This window comes from Thunnus maccoyii, chromosome 15 (genome assembly GCF_910596095.1).
Source record: "Thunnus maccoyii chromosome 15, fThuMac1.1, whole genome shotgun sequence".
Taxonomy (NCBI): Eukaryota; Metazoa; Chordata; class Actinopteri; order Scombriformes; family Scombridae; genus Thunnus; species Thunnus maccoyii.
The window spans coordinates 9,693,329-9,706,082 of NC_056547.1; the positions used below are offsets into that span (position 1 = coordinate 9,693,329).

General features: G+C 41.5%; 1 protein-coding gene across 5 annotated transcripts in view; it reads right to left on the reverse strand.

Annotated features, from left to right (window-relative positions):
- The window catches only part of hivep1 (HIVEP zinc finger 1), a 58,566-nt gene that overhangs the window by 15,777 nt on the left and 30,035 nt on the right, over window positions 1-12,754 (reverse strand). The gene's annotated exons all lie outside the window — the stretch shown is intronic.

A 12,754-nucleotide genomic window follows, 5' to 3' on the forward strand; every position in this document is an offset into this window, starting at 1 on the left:
TTGCACAGCTTGATACATATGTCTTGTATTAGACCGCACTGGCAAACCAAGGCGTAAGTGATTACTGCCCAACAAAAATCTTATTAGTGGTTGTGTATGGTAGGAGAGCAGAGTATAAGCTATTATAGATCAGATTGCACTCCTTACATAATAAACCACAAACAAGACCCCTCATGCTGAATGACACCCATGAAGTCAAGCTCTGAACCGTGGAAAAAAACGGAAAACACCAGCTCCAATGAGTGGAAAGGGACAAGGCAGCACTCCCCCTCATCCCTCACCCTTCAATAAGGACAAAATATTCCATCCACAGTGCCCGTTATTAAGACAGCAGGGAATGATTATACGGTTGTTCATATTTCCCTCGTTAGGGCTGCTGGGGTTGCCGAGGTGGTCTTTACGACGGCTGTATGGGGGCTTCGAGACGTTCGGCATGCCATCTGAAAAGCGTGTAATTGTCCCGTACCCATGGGAAAACACGGAAAGGAATGTACACAAATGTTGCGTGTTGCTCGTGATGAAAACCAGAGCACACTGTGGAACATGACCACGAAACTGCGAGGGCAGGGAGAGAAAACAGTCAGAGGGTACTAAACTCATAAAGGCCCCACTTATAACTAAACTGTTTAAAAGTATGGTCTGAAACAAAACAGAGAAAAGGTTTGTAGGATGCCACTTAACAATACTGTACAGTACTGACAAACTATTTTTTTTTTTTTTTTTTACCAGAGTTAAAGCTCCTTCCAACCAACAAATGACACAAACAATTATCAAGGCTCTGAAAAGGACATTGAACCTCTTGCCTAAGGGGCTTGGTATGCTTAAGTCGGCTGTATTGTAAGCAAAAAGCATGTGAATTGTCTGACTGGCTTTAATAATTTAGTAGACTTTAAATCAACACTCTCCTCTAATGTGACTTAAACATGTGGAAGTGATATTCCATCTTACTCAAATCATAAAAGAGATTGATCTACATCTGATAACTGTTACTCACTGTTAAAAAAAACAAAAAAAAAACATAGAAAAGATAAATTATAAATGCCTGTTTTGTTTTGTTTACTGATCTATCCCTCCCTTATCTACCTGACCCCTCTAATAACTCTTGTAATGCAGCGTATAGTTTTGGGTCTTTGAGCAGAGAACAGGAGGGAAGTGAATTGCAGATCGAGGTTCGCCCTCGGTCTCAAGGTGGCAGACTCGTGATCTTTGATCTACGCAACGTGATATCTAAAAGATATGCGAGGATCAGGATGGGAGGGACTAGAGTGGGCGAGTGCATGTCAATTACGCAGGAGTTTGTGGGCGAGGGAGTCGGCCTCCTCACTGATCGCTGTCATGACGACCACGAATCTTTAATGCACCCCCCCCCCCCCCCCCCCCCGCATCTTCCGAGTGGGAAATGTGATCACTCGTGCCTCGAGGGCCTCAGTGACGTCAATACATGAGAAACATGCCGGCTTTTGAATCCCAACGCCCACCTGATGTAAATCTACAACCCATCAGCTATGGCTGGGGGGGAGGAGGGGGGCAGCTCAGTGGGAGGGGAAGCCCATCCAAAACTACGTGAAGGCGTTTGACAGACAATAATCAGGGAAGACGTGGTCGTAACAACCGCAGATACAAACACATTCTAATGAGCTGGAACGCCAACTCGCTTCTGGAAAATGGACCTAATAAACCAAACTTCTGCCAGTCGAATGAATAACATATTACACTACAGCGAAGTGGCAGCCCACATGGAGCAGCAACACAACTGCATCTTCCTGGCACTGCCCCCCCCCCTCCCCTCTCTCTCTGCCTGTTGGCCGACAAATCACCACCAGGCTCCACACACCCTCCTACCCTCCCAGCCAGCCTGGAACACTCATATTCTGTTCAACAGCCTGCCCTGCTGGGCCTCACCATGCCAAATGGCGGCCATCAACGACGTAGTGGCAGCTTTTTACGGGGTCCATATGCACTATGTTCACGTGTTTCAGATGGCCCTGATGGCTTGGCTCTTCCTGCTAGCATCAAAGATATGTGTTGGGGGGAATGGGGGAGGGAGGAATCGTTGTTTTGTAAACACCAGTATGCCAGCAACAAGCCTGAACAATACCAGAGGACCACTGTGTGCGGGCAGATGGGCGTCCACCAGCAGTAATGATGCAAGTGCTGCAGTAAATCATCTCACACTTTATCACGGCATATTTAATGAACTAGAACAAATGATATTGTAAGAGTTAAAGGTTAAAGTCATTTGCCTGTTAGTGCAGATAAAGCGCTCGTTGATATAACAGCTCAGACAGACGCACAAACACACACAGCGAGGAGAGGACCAGCCAGGTGGATTGAGTTTGATGTTTGGATGATAACAGGATGATGTCTGGAGACAAAGGGATGGTTGCACCGCCAGCTGGATGCGGGCTGCACAGTGTAGCGTACTAAACTATAGAGAGGAAAGGAAAAGGAGTGCCTCAGCAGGCTGAAGATGACGAGATCGGAGTCGGCAGCTGCCCCCTTCTTCCCTGTCACTGTGCGGGAGGGAGATGGAGATTATGTAACTCAAGCACCTCCACCAGCCTGCTGTACACGCCCGGCTGTGTGCAAACACGCAAACACACACACACATACATACACACACACACACACACACACACACACACACACACACACACACACACACACACACACACCAAACACACCCTCACAGAGGGTGATGCATTCTTAGAGCAGCCACTAACAAGGACATTTTCCAACTCAACAAAAACAGGCCGTACAGGAAGACTTGAATGCTGCTGGTTGAACTGAAAACTACATCACAGCACATCTAATTCATGAGCTGATTGACAGAAAATTTGTTGTTTTTCAAAGCAAAAATGCCAAAATTGCTGGTTTCAGCCTCTTAAATGTCAAGATTCCCTGCTTTAGTTGGTCTTTGTGATCTTTGTGTTTTTAAATGCTGTTGAGACAAAAAAAAGCTATCTAAATTTATCATATCAGCCCCTGGGAACTTGTGACATAATAGAAAGATATTTTCTGGAACAAACAATCGATTAATCAACAAAGTATTTGGCAGATTAACTGATAAAAAAAAAAATACTCGTCAGCTACAGCCAAACAAGGTCATTTTCCAAAGAGACAAACAGAGCAGTCAGCAAGACATTTAAATTCTATCAACAGGACCGACAATTCTGATTAATCATTTTACCAATTAGCTGATCGACAGAAAATTCATCAACAGCAATTGTGATACGTTGAATTATTTTTCAATCAAAAATGACAAAAAATCATGTGGTTGATGACAAATGTGAACATTTCCTGCTGTTTTTTTGGGTTTTTTTTTGGTCTTACATAATATATTGAATCACTTTTGGTTTTGAAGTTTTCAGACAGAACAAAGCAGTCTGAAGACATCAGGACTATTTTTGACATTTTATAAACCAGACAATTGATTAAGTACCGCAGTATCTACAGCTCTACCCTACACGGCTTTTGGACAGCGTTTTAAATTTTCTAGCTGTGATTAGAGGAGAATAAACAGACAGAGAGGCTGACAGCTTGCCAGTTGCACCAGCTGTAAAAAAGAAAGTAGTTTGTAGCCAAATCCAGAGTTTTGTTAACTTTGACAAATACTCAGTTTGTTCTTTCATATAATTACATTTTTATATCACACACGTAATAGCAACCATGACTCAATAATAATGGGATTATTCAACAAGGAACGGCTCGTACAGCAGAGGGGATGTATGAGCTTTGCAGAATTCCTCGTCATCTTTAGAGGAAGTCTGTTGATCTTATCTCAGCTTTCTTTCTGTGGCCTGTAGAGGAGACGCAGCAGTTTTTGCAGCCCTCAGCAGCTGACCCATGCAGTAAGCAGACATAAGGGTTACTGTCAGCATCTGACACATTCTTTATCTTCACGGACACGCCCGTACAAAGACGCTCCCAGCGGCCCCGAGGGAGATGAACCAGACCGAAAATCAAGGCTGAGACTGAGAGACTCGCAGAGGGAGGGGGGGGGGGGGCTACAGGAAGTACTGTGTGCTAAGATGATGATGCAGAGCAGAGGAATCCCCCGCCATAGCGAGAGTGTCCTATTACCCTGCAGTCTATCATCATCAGCCTGCTTAGAGGAGAGCGCAAAGTGACTTCCTCCCCCTCTCCTTCCACATATTAGCCGGACTGGGAGCTGCAGTGGCTCGCTCTATCAAACCTAATGGACACAAAAGGACACAGATAGAGAGAACGACCGACAGATGACAGATGGAGACTGAGGAAAGAGAGTGAAAAGATACAGATAGAGCTACTTTTTTGGTGCCAACTTATGTGTGCTGAAAAAATTAATCAATAGAAAACTTATCGTTTATTTACCATCAACTATTGGTTCATTACTTAAGTCTTTTATCAAGGGAAACACTGCAAATATTTGTTTGTTCCAGTCCCTCGAATGTGAGGATTAGCTACTTTTATGTTTTTATATCATTGTGAATTTAATATCTTTGGGTTTTGATCAGACAAAACAAGACATTTGAAGACATCACCTTGGTCTCTGGGAGCTTGTGATGGTATTTTTCACTGTTTTCTGTCATCTTACAAACAAAGTGGTAAATCGATTTATAAATATTTACAAAATTGTCATTAGTTGCAGCTCAGTTTTGTAGCACAGAACGTTGAACACTGACGTACCAAAAGCTGGCACATCTGGTTAGATTGGAAAAGTTGTTTACTTATTCTTTGATCAGGTGGATTATTTTATTCAGGCTTAGATGTAATAACATTTAATGTTTAAAAAACTTTTCTTTTTAGGGCTGTAACATCATAGATTAATCTACTGATTATTTTCTCGATTAATGGATGAACTGTTTTGGTTTATAAAAATGATGAGAGAAACCCATAACAATGTTCTGACATCTTCATATTGTTTGTTTTGTCCAAAAACCCAAAATACTTTGTGTGCAATGATACAAAATGGAAAAAAAGGCAGCAAATCCTCACACTGGAGAGGCTGGAAACACGATTAATCCATAATCAAAATAGCTGCCTATTGATTTTCTGTCAATCCGAGAGTCGATTAATCATTTCATGTAAGACTGGCGCTAGAAATGATACTGAAACTGATCCCTAAATACAGACAAAAGAAAGAAGGGGAGAGAAGGAAAGATTTTAGATTTCATACTCGGCATAAAAACAAAGCATTCAAGCGAAGCAAGTCCTGCTTTCTCTGCAGCCTGGAGATCAGCTGCTGACTGCTAAACATCCCACTACTGGGAGCCACAAGGTGGAGGGAAGCAGCCCCTCTGGCTGTTTACCCTCCGCTGGGAAAGACTGAGGGAGACTGTTTATGTGCGGCATGAAACAGCATGTTGAACGGTAACGACGGAGCCAGACCAGGTATGAGTTTAAAAAAAAAAAAAAAAATTACAGCATTAACTAGAGCTTCGGGCAGGCACCTTTTAATAATATATGGCTATAAAAGGGGGAGAGATGCACATCTTGTACACAGAACGACAAAAACACACATGATGAACAATATAGTTATGTGGATTTACCTGTCTGAATTACCTGCCCTGTTTTATATAATGATAATAATTAGAGGATGTGTTTAGAGGCGTCGTTATCACTCTGTCCTCCCAATAATTCGTGATGAAACTGCCAACACCCAGTCAACAAATGAAATATTGATCACACTCTCTCTTCCTGCACACACACACACACACACACACAGACAAAGACAGTGGTTTGGTGCGGTATCTGTACAGTACTGCTGCCCCCGCAGGAAACTGTAGGTGGAAGAAGCAGCAGACTGGAGGCCACTGATTATTGGGACTGCGTGGGCACCCCTGTGAAAAATTGATATAACGAGAAATCTACTGGGTGGGCAGAGGTGTGTTTGTGTGTGTGTGTGTGTGTGTGTGTGTGTGTGTGTGTGTGTATGTATGTAAGGGGTTTAATGGTGCAGGCGGAGACGAATGTGAATATTACCCTCTTCCATCGTTTTCAGAACACGCACATTTAACCTTCCCCAAAAAATCTGCCTGCACCAAAATAGATGATAAAAAGCCAGACTTCCAAAACACAATACAGAAACGCGGTGCCAAGAAACACAAAATAATGATTTCCTTCCCTCGCAGTTGCAAAAATCACGGAGGTGTGAAGCCTGTAAAGCCTGTTTTCAGCCGTAGTAAAACAAATCACAAGCTGCCCAGAAAAATTAAGAATAGAATCAGGTATTTACAATCAGACCCCACATTCTGCACATCAGCACACAGCAGGGCTGCAAGTAACGATCACCGAAATGATACCGAAACATGTTTGTCTGCTACTGTTAAATGTTCTGAACACAAGCAGATGCACTTTAACAAAAAAAAGTGGTCAGTTTCTTGTTACAACAACAAATTATTCTCCTTATAACACGATCCTTTTCATGTTATTATGAGAAACCTTTCTCGTTTTTATTGATATTTAACTGACTTTTGTCATGGTGGCAGCAATAACGGTTTTAAAATGGCAAAAAAAATTGATTTAAATCAGGAGCTATCTGATAAAAAAAAAAAAAAAAAAAAACAGGTTGACAAGATTATTGTTTGTGTCTGAGTGTCAGCTTTGGGTTCTTCAGTCTATAGATATAAGATAGTGGCTGTAACACTCATAGATATAAAAGACTAGATGTGATGTGTCATAATGTCTGTAATTCTGGGATGGAGCCATATGGCAGCCATCTTAACTGGATCCAGTTTTAAACTCACTGTAATTGGAACCTGTAGTGAAAGAGGCTTATGTTGTCTTTATAATTATTGTATTTTTCTACCAATACACCAACACTGTTTTTGATTCAAAGTAATGAGACGACTGTGTCTGTTTACAATGAACCAAAAAACAGGGAATCTAGTAGAATTTTGATTATTTTAGCTCCAAGAGAACAAATCATGCTTTCAATCATGAAAATAATCTCATAATTGTGCATTAATATTGCAGACAGTGATTTTAATTTTTCCATTTTGCCTTAACTTAATATGTAAGAACTGTCTTTGGTGTTCTGAATGGCTACTATACTATATTAAGCAATATCTTTTATGTAGAAGTCCTAAATAGATTCAGTATTATGGTCTATATTGGCAGGCAATTACAAGAGAGAACCAAACCTGCTGTAATATATTAATATATTTATTAACGTCATAAATTCTGGCAAAAAATAAATCTGGCATGGAATCAGCAGTTTGGGTTATATTAATGACTTTGTTATGATGTTACTAAACGTTAGCGTTGAGCTCTAAGTTAGTGTAGCTAACATTAAAACAATGTTTGCTGGTTATAACTGATCTGTTTAGCTAACAGATCAATGCTGTTGAGAGCTCACAACTCGGCCGGTCCGTTACTTGGTAGCAAACAGTAAAGACTTTTTATTCTATACTATATTTTATATTATATATGAGTGGAAAATGATGGCAGTAAAATTAGGTGCTGCACAGCTGACAACCATAGCTGCTGCCCATAGGTGGCGACTGTAAACAATACCAAGGTAAGATGGTGGACGATTATTCCATGAGTTATGGCGTAACGTTGCATCTAGTGTTTTATATTGTTTGAATAATTTATTATTATAAGATTAGATTATTATTATTACAGTTAGATTAGATTAAGTTCAGCTCTACTACACGTCTACTGTTCTATAAAATCCATAAAAAGTCTTCAACTCTGAGCAACTTCTCAGTTCTGATTTTTGTCATCCTTTGAGCCAAACTGTCTCAGATAAGAAGTGAAACACTCATTGAAATCCAGCAACAAAACCTTCGACTGTACACAAACACCCACTTCTTTCTTTGTGGAGGCTAAAAAAAGTGGAACCAAAACAAGCTGCATGTCAAACTATCCAGTCAGTGTCTCCACTTCCCCCCCGGGATCGTGAGGACCGTGACACAGAACCAACAGTGCGGCGGCGGTTTCACTTTACTGAGCTCAGTGAGCGTCGGCCAGAGTGTTTTCAAACGATGTATCGACGCGCCTTGTGGGACAGGAAACGTGTTTCTGTGCGAAAACATATTTTGCATATACAGTAAACTCTATACCTCAGCTAAGGAAGGAAGGGGCGTCGCATGTAGCCCAGACTTCAAAAGACCTTTAATATATTTCATGTCAATTAGAGCTGAAAAGATTGATTGCAAAAATACCAAAATTTGTTAGTTCTAGCTTCTTAAATGTGAACATTTCTGCTTTTCATTGTCTATGATGGTGACAGTTCTTCAATCTCACAACAACAAGGTTCATTCAACAGCTGTTCTGGAGCTTTCGATCGCAGCCAACATGGACTAGAATAGAGCTACAACTAACAACTATGTTCATTATGGATTAATCGATTAGTTATTTGGTCTATAAAATGTCAGAAAATGGTGAAAAATGTTGCTCACCAGTTTCCCAAAGCCCAAGATGCAACCCAAAATTTCTCGTTTTGTCCCAACCAACAGTCCACAACCCAAAGATATTCACCTTTCTATCACGGACAATTAAAGAAACCAGAAATATTCATATTTAAGAAGCTGGAGTCAATAAATGATTCAAAATAGTTACCAATTAATTTTCTATCGATCGATTAATCAACTAATCATTGCAGCTAAAGACAAGAAGTCTACTAAATGCTCAAAAAATGTCTTCTTCCATCACAGGGCGACTTTGTCTGCTGAGGAAGATCATGTGATATGATCAAAAGCTCCAGAACAGCTACTGAATGGACCTTGTGGTTTTGTGTCAACTACTGTTTCCAACGTCAAGAACAAACTTTCAACTTCAATTAAACTTAGTATCTTTGGGTTTTGGACTGTTGGTCCAATAAAACAAGCAATTTGGACTATTTTCTGACATTTTATACACCAAACAATTAAAAAAAATTGAGATAAATACAGAAAACAGTTGTAAATCAATCAGTACTTTGCCCGAGGTTGACTTGTTTTTATGCACAAAAGCTAAGCACTAAATCGATACAACATTTCGGTAAAGCTTGCCAGATGTTTGCCTCACAGAGAGAGAAAAGCTGTACAGTAATTAGTAACGGTAATAAAAATCAAACTTCATTACAAATTAAACCCAGAACTTAGACATGAGTCTGTTTTCTACAGAACAGCCTGATTCCCACAGCATCTGTCAAATCAAAACTGAAAGCCTTACATTGAAGGAACTGTACTTCACAGCAGCAGCAGCAGAAGAAAAAAAAAAAAAAACAGGCTCCCTCAGGCCCGACTGTCCCACTGCCCACTTGTTCTTGGTTACCACGGCGCCACGGTTGAGTGACAGCACACTGCTTCCTGTCTGCGTTGTTCACTTTGACGGCAGCTGTCTTGTTCAGTTTGGACGAGAGCAGAGATGTTTCTGTGGACGGTGGCTTTTAGCAGCAAGTCAAATCTGTACATCCCAGACGCTGAAAACGTAACTGGAGTTTTACGCACATATACACACACACACAGACATCTGACGTCAGAGTCCCAAACAACACAAACAGTTACTATATAAGAGTAAATAATGCATCACCTCAGTGTGTGCTTTGTTTGAGCGTGTTTCACAATAGTCTATAGGACAAAATGTTCACTTCTTACCCCCGACTCTGCTGATGTTTCATGGAACAAACACTCAGCGACTCCTTTTGTTTCGGGAACAAAAGGCGACTGGAGAAAGAACAACAAGTGCATACATACTCCTGTGTCAACACAGGCAGTCACAAGTCTGTGTTTCCGCCCTATCAGCTGTGGCTCTTCAGCGGTTCAGGGCGTTGCCAGCGGTTTCCTCAGAATAATGTGACGAGGAGGGGAATTCCTGTAAGGCCCAGGAAGAGGGGTGGGGGGGTGGGGGGGGGGCAGAGGAGGAGGAGGAGGGAGGAGGGAGGAGGAGAGGAGGGCCTGCCCAAACAGAGCAGGCCAGTGACGTCACTTAAGGCTTTGGCACCCTCCAGGGGATCCTTCTCTGGCTCTCCCTCCTTCTCTCCGTTTGCCTCGCAGGGGGAGGGATTTAACGTGCCCTGCCAACTGCTGCTGGTTGCCCAACAGCTCACTGAACGGGTGAGGACGACTCACCAGAGGATGACTTCTTTTCTTTTTTTTTTTTAAAAACCTCAAATTCTGACCCTACAGCGTCTTTTTTTTTCTGTTCCCTTTTAATAGTGAGATTGCTTTTCTAGCAGTAGTATTGTTTGTGTTTGGTTTGTGTGCTTGATGTGACAGAGTTTCCTTAAAGCTCCTCTTCAGACATGGTTTCAGACATAAAACATATCTGCATTGAATAATAATTTGTGTCTGATATGGTTCCCCCCCCCCAAAAGTTAAATTACTTAGTTAAGATTACTCCTGATCCCTCTTTAAATACAGGTTAAAAGTTTGGCTGTTCTGGATTCAAGACGTTTCCTACTTGCACTGGAGGTTTTAAGTTTAAACATTAAACTTGTGTGAGTTGCACATTGGACCACAATTAACTCCTAACTCATTGTGATGTCGCAAATCATGCTGTTATGTAAATGTTTTAAACTCAGATTTAAGGTGAACACAGAGGAACTTTCCTTCTTCAGCAGATGGATGTGAAAACAGTCTTCTAGTGTCAAACACATACATCATTTTACACAGTGAAGCTCAAACATCCGACTGAAGGAACAAGAAAAAAAACAAACTTTTTTTTTAAGCGAAGGGGGCTTTTGTTCTTTAACTGTAACATCCGTTTGCTTCTATTTTTGGCAGCTCTGACCTGTGAATTTCCTTCTTTGTATAGTCAAGTTTAAATGTGTTTTCATTTAATTAAAATAAGTCAAATTCAATTTTCCCCTTCTATAAAATCTCCATATATTAGGGCTGCCCCTAATGAGCGCTTTCATTATGATTGATATGCAGATTATTCTCTCAATTGAATAGATTATTATTGTTTAGTGTATGAAACATCAATAAGAAAGTGGGGAACCCCTCCCCCCCTCACAACTTCCCAGAGTCCAAAATGACCTCCTCAACCAAAACAGATTTAATTTACTATCATATATGATAAAAAAAAAAAAAAACATGCAGCAAATCCTCATATCTGAAATCTCTCCTCAACCCAACCAGTCAAGGCAGATGGCCGCCCACCTAGAGCCCGGTTCCGCTCAAGGTTTATTCCCGTTAAAAGGGAGTTTTTTCCTTGCAGCTGTTGCCAAGTGCTTGCTCACGGGGGAACATTGGGTCATTGTAAATGATTTGTTGCTATATAAATAAAAAAAAGATGATATCTGAGAAGCTGAAACCAGCAAATATTTGGTATCTTTTCTTAAAAAATAGTTGCAGACTAATTTTCTCTCAATCAAATAATCATTGCAGCTCTACCATTTATAAATACATTTTGTCACGTTGTGCCTTAAGAACAGTAAACACCTGCTGCTGAATCTGTGAAAAATGAAGACACTCAGCAGCATTATTGTTTTTAACTCCAGAAAGAGACACTCGAGGCTGAGCGTGGCCATGAAAACTGCAGGATCTTGTGAGAATTCAAGTCAACATTTATTTGTGCCACTCAGCTGAAGCTCTTAAAAAGGAGTTGCAGAGCAGCCTGGTAAACACTGACTGACTGACTGACAAGAGAGAGAGAGATGTTCACACTAACAGGATGAGATAAAGCTGCAGGGTCTCAGTCAGATTCAGCCTCCGGGTCACTGTGTGAGGGCTCACAGCGAGCTTTTAAAAGGCCCGGGGTCGATATTTAAAGGAGGACGATTCACCCCGCTCGGCCTGCTGCGTTACATAACACAACCGGCCAGGCGTTAAATGACAAAAGCATCCCCCTGCTCGTCTGTACATCTCCCCTCGCTGTACTGTACTTTGGGAAACTTCAAAAAAAAAAAAGAGGAAGCTCCCTCTCGTTTTATTTTTGGATTAGTCACTGAGGGGAATTCTAAGGGTTTTACAGTTTGGCCGCAAAAGAGGTTTCAGCAAATCTGGTAAATATTTACCGAGGCCAGGGACAACAAACAGTGTGACCAAGCACTTTCTGCAGTGTCATTGCCGGGGTACCGAAGATAAATACTTCACAGGCAAAAACTCAACCATCAACATCGTGCTCTGTAATTAGGCTGCCCAAAGCAACAGCGTGAAGTTGGTGTTGGCGAGTTGAAAGCAAAAAATAAGCACTGACTCACTTCGACGGCTTAGCGCAGAGTCTCTACTGTTCTTAAAAATGACCTACAGACGGATCATTCTGCAAACACTGCACCCCTTCATGTGTGCGTGCGTGGAAAGTGCAGGGAGCAGTGGAGGACGCCGTCTCATCCCTGTGGGAACATCTGAGTTAATGACAGCTGAGCTGGTGATAATGCAACAGGCCTGAATGAAGTAATCCAGCTAGTAACCTCTAATACCCTGCCCTCTGTGTGCCGGGTGTCCATTAGGTTAAAGACGTCCACAAACAGAACACAGACGCTCACCCTCGCAGTCATTCAGCTGCAAAATAGTCACGAACTGAACCGTCTTTGTTGCCAAAAATGTCCTCTCTCTGCATAGTATAAGTGCAACCAGCCGCCCACGGTGACCCCATCATACTCTGAATACCGAACGGAAAACCAATCCAAAACCATGTGGGAAAGGCTGATGAATAACAAAACTCAATCACACACTTTCTTTGCCTTTTTTTTTTTTTTTTTTTTTTATCACTACTTCTATTCAGAAAGCTCCCATCATAACCTTCTTTTCACTTGGCTTCGTCTCAAAACTTAAACGCATACAGTCGAGCACAAAGGCCACATTCAAATGTTCTTTTGTGCGTCTTAAAATGAGCAGAT